The sequence below is a fragment of the Salmo salar genome, chromosome 17, assembly GCF_965601325.2.
Source record: "Salmo salar chromosome 17, fSalSal1, whole genome shotgun sequence".
Lineage (NCBI taxonomy): Eukaryota > Metazoa > Chordata > Actinopteri > Salmoniformes > Salmonidae > Salmo > Salmo salar.
The window spans coordinates 85,954,121-85,965,915 of record NC_138307.1 but is presented as its reverse complement, the minus strand read 5'-3'; the positions used below and the strand labels follow the sequence as shown (position 1 = coordinate 85,965,915).

General features: G+C 41.6%; 1 long non-coding RNA gene across 1 annotated transcript; it reads right to left on the bottom strand.

Annotated features, from left to right (window-relative positions):
- Positions 1-4,005: 4,005 nt before the first annotated feature.
- Positions 4,006-8,773, bottom strand: LOC123743797 (uncharacterized). Its single transcript, XR_014381257.1, has 3 exons — positions 7,600-8,773; positions 4,405-4,437; positions 4,006-4,132 (listed from the first exon to the last, which is right to left on the bottom strand). It is a non-coding gene; the product is annotated as an uncharacterized LOC123743797 (long non-coding RNA).
- Between the last annotated feature and the right edge of the window lie 3,022 nt (positions 8,774-11,795).

The following is an 11,795-nucleotide window of genomic DNA, read 5'->3' as shown; positions in this document are numbered from 1 at the left end:
CCTTACCACAGCGCTTGAGGAGGTAAAGGCCACCATGAGGAGAGAGCCTTACCACAGCACTTGAGGAGGTAAAGGCCACCATGAGGAGAGAGCCTTACCACAGCGCTTGAGGAGGTAAAGGCCACCATGAGGAGAGAGCCTTACCACAGCGCTTGAGGAGGTAAAGGCCACCATGAGGAGAGAGCCTTACCACAGCGCTTGAGGAGGTGAAGGCCACCATGAGGAGAGAGCCTTACCACAGCTCTTGAGGAGGTAAAGGCCACCATGAGGAGAGAGCCTTACCACAGCACTTGAGGAGGTAAAGGCCACCATGAGGAGAGAGCCTTACCACAGCACTTGAGGAGGTGAAGGCCACCATGAGGAGAGAGCCTTACCACAGCTCTGGAGGAGGTAAAGGCCACCATGAGGAGAGAGATAGTGCAGCCTTTACCTTTACCCACAACCATCCCATACCGACCACCCTTTACACACACCCCAGTCAAGAAGGAGGCTCACATGGGGACACCTACTACAGAGAGAAGCTCTCTGGCCCCCCCTGACACACCCCCACACACCCCTCCTTAAACACAAGCCCTGTGTAGCCCAGCCCCAGACCGTAAACCAACTACTCTGGTAAAACCCACTGAGGTGGCCATCCTCCTTGACTCAAATGGGAAATTCATCCAAGAGGAGAAACTCTTCCCCCACCACAAGGTGTCCAAAATATGGTGCCCAAAAACGCAGGATGCACTCCACATCCTGTCCCAGCCTGACTTTGGCACACCAGGCCACATTATTAATCACACTTGCACCAACAACCTGCGAGAGGAGAAGGAGAGAGTAGGCAGCCTGGTCAACAGAGTAGCAGAGAGGGCCTCTGAGTGGTTCCCCAACTCCCACATCACCATCTCCACTCTGCTGCCCCGCAAAGACTTTCATCCCCGTACCATTCAGAAAGTCAACGCTGACATCACCAGAGGGTGTGGCCTACTCCCGAACGTGCACATTGCTCACCACCCAACAGTCACCCGAGAGCACCTGCATGACCACTCCCACCTGAGGAAGCAGACAGTTGGGATATTTACCAAGTCTCTAAAGGACGTGGTACTTGGTAGACAAACACCCCATGACGCACTGGACAGAGGATCACCCAGAGACCCCCAACCAGACCCAGCGCACCCCACAGTCCCCACCCACCACCAGAGTATCATCACCTCCATCAGCTTAGCCAGACTGGACCGGGCCCAGCCTATTACCCTGCAGCAGACCACCACCTCTACCAGACCAGAGAGGAAGCCCCCCTGGCCCAGACCTGGCCCCTGTCCACTCCACAAGGACCAACGCAGCTACACGGAAGTCCTCAGAGGACAGGAGAACTCTGTAGGATTGAGTGAGATTAAACAGCTCCTCCAATACATCTGCACTAAACTGCACTATGCGCACAAACACACAGCTATTGTACTAAAAGTTTACTTACTATGGCCCATTTATTGCTTTACCTCCTTACTCCATTTGCACACACTGTATATAGATTTTTCTATTTTGTTATTGACAGTACTTTTGTTTATCCCATGTGTAACTGTGTTGTTGTTTTTGTCACACTGCTTTGCTTTAACTTGGCCAGGTTACAGTTGTAAATGAGAACTTGTTCTCAACTGGCCTACCTGGTTAAATAAAGGTGAAAAAAACAAACCCCCCCAAAAAACAGCATTCCACCTGCCACAATCAACAGCCTGATCAACTCTAGGTGAAGGAGATGTTTGTGGCAAATGATGGTTACACCAGATACGGACTAGTTTTCTGATCCACACCCATACCTTTTTTAAAGTTATCTTTGACCAACAGATGCATATCTGTATTTGCAGTCATGTTGAATCCATAGATAAGGGCCTGATGAATGAATTTACATTGACTGGTTTCCTTATAAGAACTAACTCAGTAAAATCTTTTAAATTGTTGCATGTTGAGTTGATATTTTCTGTTCAATGTAGTATTAATGAAACTATTTGTTTTCATATTATAATTTGGTGTATATAATTTGTTTTTATGTATTTTCAATTTTAACTTGTCATCTTCAATCATTTTAAATGGATTTTATACATCTGTGGTTGTATTGTGTTTTTACATTGTTAAATCTAATCCTCAAGCGGGTCACGGAAGGCACCTTCCACGTTGTTCATTATTTTCCATTGAACCCATAGCCCCTGGTTGATTATCCCTCACATAACATTGATTAGATGGTATGACTTGAATTGAAGGATTTTCCCTTTTGCCTTGACATTGGCAGGATGTTTTTACACAAGGAAGTGAATCCTCCATATTACCTTTTTAAAAGGGTATTTTTCTGTGTTTTCTTACAGTTTACAGTATATGTATTGTGGTTAGGGGTTGTTTCTGGACAGGAATGCCAGGTCCACTTTGACATTATGCTGAAGTTTTTCTTAATGGAAATTCAGTCCACCACTGTGTCTTGTCTGATGTACAAATCTATAGATGGAATCCATTTAACATTCCCTATTTCTCCACTAAACCACTGGTTTGTTACTCATACACCGCATATCGTTGTAACAGGGGAGATGTTGTTTTTAGTTAGGCTATAGAAAATATAACAAGTAGTGAAATAACACAAACATTCTGAAAGCGGTTAAATATTTATTTCAAGAAAAATACACATAATCGTATTTTTAAAAAAAACATTTGAGATTTTTCCCAATAATCAACATACACAATAGTTAGTCTACAGAATACAGGATGAATGAGGTTATAAAATATATATATTTTCCTATAAATGAAGAATGTTATTATCCCTAAACTACAACAGTGACTGATATATATAGTACATTAAAAATGGTAGTTTTATGTTAGAGTATATATTTCATGAAAATAAAGGAGAGCCGCACACTCTAGGAGCCCTGTCTTCATCAGGGTATAAAACAAAGGGTATGTATTTCACCAACAGAAAATGAATGGCGCCAGACATCTGTATACCCAATGTGACGTTAGTGTGTACACATCCTCCACGGACCCTCCGAACACAGCCCCGGCGTAGTAGTAGTCTCCCTCATCCATTGGGATGTAGGCTGTCGAGGCTGGGCGCCGTTCATATGTGAAGAGGTCACGTGTCGCCTGGTAAAACCATGGGTGAATCACAGCAACCAGCCTGCCCAGAGACTCGGCCCCCCAGCGAGCGTGGAACTTGCTGTCCACGTCCAGACAGAAGATGTAGTCGGCCTCCCTGCTGATCTGACGTTCGATGGCTGTCTGAATATTCTCCATCCTCCGGGCTGATATCTCCTGCCAGCGGTTTGAACCTGGGACCTGGATCACACTCAAATGTCTCCCCTGGGACAGGTTCACTGATGGAACATCATCGGGACGATCAGTGAAAACGTAGTAGCGCACGTTGAAGTCGACCATGAAGTGCTTCTCTGCTGTCTCCAGGAAATCTTGGAGAAAGTGGACGTATCTGTCAGAATTTAAAGACACACAGGTAACTGACAAAATATAGGAAATATCAACATAAAGGGTACTTAATAGAGAGTTGGGCCACCACCAGCCACCTTGGGCCACCACCCGCAACCTTGGGCCACCACGAGCCACCTTTGGCCACCACCAGCCACCTCAAATCTTAGCCAAGCTGTGAATCATGACATCATGATATTGTATTACCTGCCATGTGACATTAGCTGGTTATGTTCTCATACACTGAGTGGTTTTTTTGTTGTCTTGCCCATTCACCATCGGAATGGCACACATACACAATCCATGTCTCAATTGTGTCGAGGCTTAACAATCCTTCTTTAACCTGTCTCCTCCCCTTCCTCTACACTGATTGAAGTGGATTTAACAAGTGACATCAATAAGGGATCATAGCTTTCACCTGGATCACCTAGTCAATCTGTTATGGAGAAAGCACGTGTTCATAATGTTTGTACACTCACTGTAGTTTCAATGTTGTAAAAATAATGATAGTTTAACTTCCCTTTTGAATATTTGGGAAAAGTTGTAGGCTACTCACTTTCCAACGTCAAACACTGTGGTTGCTATGGTGAGGTTCATGGACTTGTAGATTATGTCGACAAGGTCAGGGTCAAAGGTTCCTTCCCAGACGATGGGTGCCAACCATGGGGTGACTGCCACCACATCAGTACGACTAAAGAAACAGAACAAGATCAAGCCTGACTGTGTTGTACTGATTATGATCTCAATGTTTACAGATATACAGATCAAGCCTGACTGTGTGGTACTGATTATGATCTCAATGTTTACAGATATACAGATCAAGCTGGAATGTGTTGTACTGATTATGATCTCAATAGTTTTGCAAATAAAGGTCCTTGAAAAGGTGTGTGGTATACTAGGCTACACGCTGATGTGGAAGTTAACAATGATAAGTAACTAACATAAGATAAAACCACTAATCACCCCACCAAGACACTGGGCTGCTTGTACAATAGCCTGGGAGAAGAAAACGTAATTCATTAGTTAATGAAGATATGGGCTGATGTTATTGTTCTCTCATAAAAAGGTGCTAGTACCAAAAAGGGGTTTTAACTTCACTGTAAGGGAAACCTTTTTTGGGCTGTGGAGAACCTTTTTATTCTTTCTTTGGATAATAATTCATTAAAAAATGCTATAATAGGATAGTAGTTCATTTTTTTTATTTTATTTTGTTTCACCTTTATTTAACCAGGTAGGCAAGTTGAGAACAAGTTCTCATTTACAATTGCGACCTGGCCAAGATAAAGCAAAGCAGTTCGACAACATACAACAACACAGAGTTACACATGGAGTAAAACAAACATACAGTCAATAATACAGTAGGAAAATAAGTCTATATACAATGTGAGAAAATGAGGTGAGATAAGGGAGGTAAAGGCAAAAAAGGCCATGGTGGCAAAGTAAATACAATATAGCAAGTAAAACACTGGAATGGTAGATTTGTAGTAGAAGAAAGTGCAAAGTAGAAATATAAATAATTGGGTGCAAAGGAGCAAAATAAAATAAATAAAATAAATAATTACAGTAGGGGAAGGGGTAGTTGTTTGGGCTAAATTATAGATGGGCTATGTACAGGTTCAGTGATCTGTGAGCTGCTCTGACAGCTGGTGCTTAAAGCCAGTGAGGGAGATAAGTGTTTCCAGTTTCAGAGATTTTTGTAGTTCGTTCCAGTCAACCCAGTCTAATCTAGGTTGCTTTTAAAAAAAATGTATAAGGGTGGTTGCGATAATAACATTTGTATAATTTCCGTGTAGTTTTTTAATCCACGTGGTTTCACCCTTGGATGTAAACATGAGGTTTGTGGAGAACTGATTTGGGGGGTTGGTAATTAGGTAGTGGTGTGTTCTCCAGAGGCTGTGAGATATAGTTACGTTAAGACCCTTTAAGTTAGAGTGATTGAGGTTTGTAAAGTTAACATGAGCACTCAACCCACTGCGACTTGGTCCCTTTCATACGACGACCGTTACACCTGCATCGAAATCGCTAAGCAGTTTATTTTGAAGCAGTGTGCCGATGCTTGTATCGCTTTATCGTAAACATGTGTTCAATGACGTCCAAAGCTTCGAAAACAACCACCTGATTGGTTTGGTATTGGTTTTGGTGGAAGACAAAAAGTCTACACTACGGCGTGTGCCACGTCATTTATAATCATTTGACGATTAAACGATGAAATGTTTGTGGAGGACTGACTTGGGGTTGGTAACTTTTGAATTAGTAATTCATTTGATTAATATTACGGTGTTTTCTATTCCATGAAAAATGAAAAAACCTCTGGGTTTCTGTTAGGATGGAACGGAAAATGTGGCGCTGTACAACGTGACGGTCGGCAGTACAGTACTGGGCTATTTAGCTAAAGAAACCCTGTGTAGTGCGGACAGGAGACCGGGGTTCAATTCCCTGACGGGGAAGAAGGAGTAGGATGTCCTTGTAAATAATCATTTGTTCTTAACTGATTCCATATGTGTTATTTCATAGTTGTGATGTCTTCACTATTATTCTACAATGTAGAAAATAGTAAAAATAAAGAAAAATCCTGGAATGAGTAGGTGTGTCCAAACTGGTACTCTACGTAACTCAACATTTGTATTATGTATCTCGACAGAATAGACAGATCAGAGCAAATGGCTGTCACACTATCTAATGTCACATAAGACAATTTTTTTTATTTTTTTATTTAACCTTTATTTAACTGGGCAAGTCAGTTAAGAACAAATTGTTATTTACAATAACAGCCTAGGAACAGCCTAGGAACTGCCTTGTTCAGGGGCAGAATGACTAAACTTTACATTGTCAGCTCAGGGATTAGATCTAGCAACATTTTCGGTTACTGGCCCAACGCTCTAACCACTACCTGTCGCCACAAAATGTATGTATCTTTCCAAGATTGACGAAGTGTAACATGAAAAAGGAATTTGAAGTAAATGGCAACCAAAGTCAAAGTCAAAGTCATTGTGGAAAAAGAGGATCTTAACAGTGACCTCCAGGCTCTTCCACATCAGGGAACACATAAATATGGAGAGGTTGAAAATGTCAGTGAAGATACTTGCCAGCTGGTCAGCGCATGCTCTGAGTACATGTCGTGGTTATCCATCCCGGTCCTGCAGCCTTGTGAATGTTAACCTGTTTAAAGGTCTTACTCACATTGGCTATGGAGAGTGTAATCACACAGTTGTCCGTAACAGCTGGTGCTCTCATTCATGGTTCAGTGTTGCTTGCCTCGAAGCGAGCATAGAAGGCATTTAGCTTGGTTGTTAGGCTCGCGTCACTGGTGCAGCTTGCGTCTGGGTTTCCCTTTGTAATCCGTAATAGTTTCCAAGCCCTGACACATCTGACGAGCAACAGAGCCGGTGTAGTACGATTCAATCTTAATCCTGTATTGATGCTTTGCCTGTTTGATGGTTCGTCTGAGGGCTTTGTGAGATTTACGGATTAGTGTCCCACTCTTTGAAAGCGGTAGCTCTAGCCTTTAGCTTACTGCAGATGTTGCCTTTAATCCATGACTGTTGTTTAGGATATGTACGTACGGTCACTGTGGGGACGACGTTGTCGATGCATAATCCAATCAGTGCAAAACAGTCCTGAAACTTACTGTTTGCTATGGACAACTTCCGTATCGCTGGTACATCCTGTTTGAGTTTTTGCTTATAAACAGAAATTAAGAGGATGGTGTTATGGCCAGATTTGCCAAATGCAAGGTGAGGAAGAGCTTTGTATGTGTCTCTGTGTGTAGAATAGCGGTGATCTAGAGTTTTTTTTTTTGCATGTTGTTTGTTGATAAATGGATTTTGTCTGCTTGAGATTGGAGTCTGCGGTTTGATGGCTGGTCTGGTGGAATATTTAACTGTTTGTCTGTGTCCTTGTGTTCGGGGAGGGGAAGGGGTTTGGTCTGGGTTGGCAGTTAAATGTGCAAGAGATTTTCATCCATGTGGATAAAAAAAACTACATTTAAATTCCACTAATTGTTTTGTTCTAGAAATTGTTGCTGATGTACTCAGAGCCAGATTCATTGCGGTGAAGAAACTAACGCCCATGGGCGTGGCGTAGAGTTTGGCCAGGAGCATGGAGTTTGGGTTGCCAGCCAAATGGTGAATGATGGGACAGTAAAATACTGATACACACCTTTCTGGAGAGACGATGTTCTGTACTCTGCTCCTGAATATGGGCTTACTCAGGCTGTATGAGTAGAAAGACATAGTACAATGATTAATGACAGCTATGGCTGTACAGTATACATAATACACATACAGTATCTGTGTAGCTCTTAGTGATGGGCACCGATATGGAAACTCTATATCGATGTCAGTTGCATTTTTTTCAAACTGATATCAATGTCATATCGATTTTATGAAGTCCAGACAACTGCATGCTGATTTCCCATTAGGACAACTGGGAATTTTCTGTCGGCATAACTTTATTTCAACAAACATAATTGTTAATGGATAGTTCATGGATAGCCTACTCACAGACACAATGAGAGAACCAATACATGATGGTTTAACCTTAATACACATTGGAAACTGTTGAGCATGAAAAACCCAGCAACGTTGCAATTCTTGACACAAACCGGTGAGCCTCTCACCTACTACCAAACCCCGTTCAAAGACACTTAAATCTTTTGTTTTTTCCATTCACCCTTTGAATGGCACACATATGCAATCCATGTCTCAATTCTCTCGAGTCATAAATCCTTCTTTAACCTGTCTCCTCCCTTTCATCTACACTGATTGAAGTGGATGTAGTAAGTGACATCAGTAAGGGATCATAGCTTTCACCTGGATTCACCTGTCAGTTTATGTCATGGAAAGACAGTGTCCTTAATGTTTTGTACACTCAGTGAGTAAACGCAGCATGTAAAGTGTTGGTCCCATGTTTCATGAGCTGAAATAAAACATCTCAGAAATGTTATTTCTCTCAAATGTTGTGCACAAATGTGTTTACATCCCTGTTGGTGAGCATTTCTCATTTGCCAAGATATCCATCCACCTGACAGGTGTGTCATATCAAGAAGCTGATTAAAGATCATTACACAGGTGCACCTTCTGCTGGGGACAATAAAAGGCCACTCTAAAATGTGTAGTTTTGTCACACAACACAATGCTACAGATGTCTCATGTTTTGAGGGAGTGTGCAATTGGCATGCTGACTCCACCAGAGCTACTGCCAGAGAATTGAATGTTCATTTCTCTAACATAAGCCGCCTCCAATGTTGTTTTAAAGAATTTGGTAGTACGTCCAACAGGCTCCAAGTGTGAGCCAAGTCAGGAAGAACTGGTACTCACTAAGCAAGTAGTGTGACGTCTGATACACACATATGGTTTTCATTAAGTATTGTAGTTTGTTAAACCATTTTTTCACAATGTGAAAACAACCAAACCAAATGGAAAAAAATACTATGGAACAAATAATCAAACCTTGATTTCACTATAGCAAACAAACTGTAAGAAAATGCCCCTTTTTTATGCATGCCATTGTGATAACAACAGACTGATCCAAATTGCTAGTTGGGTCATGGGGTTGGGATTTTCCGATGGGTCTGGGTTTGTTGGAACCAAAGCTAATGGTTGTTGGTTTGCTCTTAGTGGGACTATAATTTGTTGGTTTTATCCAGTTGAACCTCTGAACCAGTTTGAAAGCAATGGGAAGCTTGTTGATGGCCCATCAGCAGGCCGTTAAGTATGCTACGTTGAAGGCCTATGAGATGGTTTTGTTCCTCCAGGAACAGTCATGTTTGCTCTCTTTCATAATAGTGTAGGGTAACAGCAACGATGAACCAATATCACAATGTGACTTGTTCACATCCTTATTGGTGCTCACCATTAGTAACTGTGTACAGTACATCTCTGTTATCCTGTCTGGGCTAGGGGGCAGTATTTTCACGGCCGGATGAAAAACGTACCCAATTTAAACAGGTTACTACTCTGGCTCAGAGACTAGAATATGCATATTATTAGTAGATTTGGATAGAAAACACTCTGAAGTTTCTAATACTGTTTGAATGGTGTCTGTGAGTATAACAGAACTCATATGGCAGGCAAAAACCTGAAAAAAAAACCTACCAGGAAGTGGATTGTAGTTTTTCAAGACTGGGCCTATTCAGTATACAGTGACTTAGGGTTCAGTTTGCACTTCCTAAGGCTTCCACTAGATGTCAACAGTCTTTAGAACGTCTTTCAGGCTTTTGCAGTCAACAGAGAGCGATCAAGACCTCCTGGAGTCTGATGACCGAGAGAATGACAGGCCACAATTACGCTCATTCACGTGAGGAGGTAGCTGTGTTCCAAAACGTTTTTCAAGACACTGGAATCGTCCGGTTGGAATATTATTGAAGTTCTAAGTTAACCTCTATGGGCTAGGCGGGACGTAATCGTCCCACCTACGTAACAGCCAGTGTAATCCAGTGGTGCGATTTTCAAATACCTTAAAAATCCTATTACTTCAATTTCTCAAACATATGACTATTTTACAGCATTTTAAAGACAAGACTCTCGTTAATCTAACCACACTGTCCGATTTCAAAAAGGCTTTACAACGAAAGCAAAACATTAGATTATGTCAGCAGAGTACCCAGCCAGAAATAATCAGACACCCATTTTTCAAGCTAGCATATAATGTCACAAAAACCCAGAAGACAGCTAAATGCAGCACTAACCTTTGATGATCTTCATCAGATGACAACCCTAGGACATTATGTTATACAATACATGCATGTTTTGTTCAATCAAGTTCATATTTATATCAAAAAACAGCTTTTTACATTAGCATGTGACGTTCAGAACTAGCATACCCCCCGCAAACTTCCGGGGAATTTACTAACAATTTACTAAATTACTCACGATAAACGTTCACAAAAAGCATAACAATTATTTTAAGTATTATAGATACAGAACTCCTCTATGCACTCGATATGTCCGATTTTGAAATAGCTTTTTGGTGAAAGCACATTTTGCAATATTCTAAGTACATAGCCCAGCCATCATGGGCTAGCTATTTAGACACCCGGCAAGTTTAGCCTTCACCAAAATCAGATTTACTATTACAAAAGTTTGATTACCTTTTGTTGTCTTCGTCAGAATGCACTCCCAGGACTTCTACTTCAATAGCAAATGTTGGTTTGGTCCAAAATAATCCATCGTTATATCCGAATAGCGGCGTTTTGTTCGTGCGTTCCAGAAACTATCCGAAATGGTAAATCAGGGTCGTGCGCATGGCGCATTTCGTGACAAAAAAATTCTAAATATTCCATTACCGTACTTCGAAGCATGTCAACCGCTGTTTAAAATCAATTTTTATGCAATTTATCTCGTAAAAAAGCGATAATATTCCGACCGGGAATCTCCTTTTCGGCAAACAGAGGAAAAAACACAAAGACGGGGGCGGCCAGTGCACGCGCCTAAGCCCACAGTCCCTTGATCGGCCACTTGAGAAAGGCGATAATGTGTTTCAGCCTGGGGCTGGAATGACGACATTCAGGTTTTTCCCGGGCTCTGAGAGCCTATTGGAGCCGTGGGAAGTGTCACGTTACCGCAGAGATCCTTTGTAATGGAATGAGATGTCAAAGAAAGACAATAAATGGTCAGACAGGCCACTTCCTGTAAAGGAATCTCTCAGGTTTTGACCTGCCATTTGAGTTCTGTTATACTCACAGACACCATTCAAACAGTTTTAGAAACTTTGGAGTGTTTTCTATCCAAAGCCAATAATTATATGCATATTCTAGTTACTGGGCAGGAGTAGTAACCAGATTAAATCGGGTACGTTTTTTTATCCAGCCGTGTCAATACTGCCCCCTAGCCCTAACAGGTTAAAAAGGCCCTAAAGATTGATGTTTTACAACGTTTGACATGTTTCAACGAACGTAAATATAACTTTTTGTCGTGAAATTTTCGGTGCGCTTCCTACATTTGGAATAGCTTACTGAACGCACAAACAACAAGGAGTTATTTGGACATAAATTATGGACTTTATCGAACAAAACAACATTTATTGTGGACCTGGGATTCCTGGAAGTGCCTTCTGATGAAGATCAAAGGTAAGTGAATATTTCTAATGCTATTTATGATTTTAAATGACTCCAAAATGGCGGGTATCTGTATAGCCTGGTGTATTTTTCTGAGCGCAGTACTCAGATTATTGCAAAGTGTGCTTTCCCCGTGAAGCCTTTTTGAAATCTGTCACAGCGGTTGCATAAAGGAGATGTTCATCTATAATTCTTTGAATAACAGTTTAATATTTTATCAACGTTTATGATGAGAATTTTTGTAAATTGCTGTGCTGATTCACCGGCAGTATTGGAGGCAAAATATTTTCTGAACGTC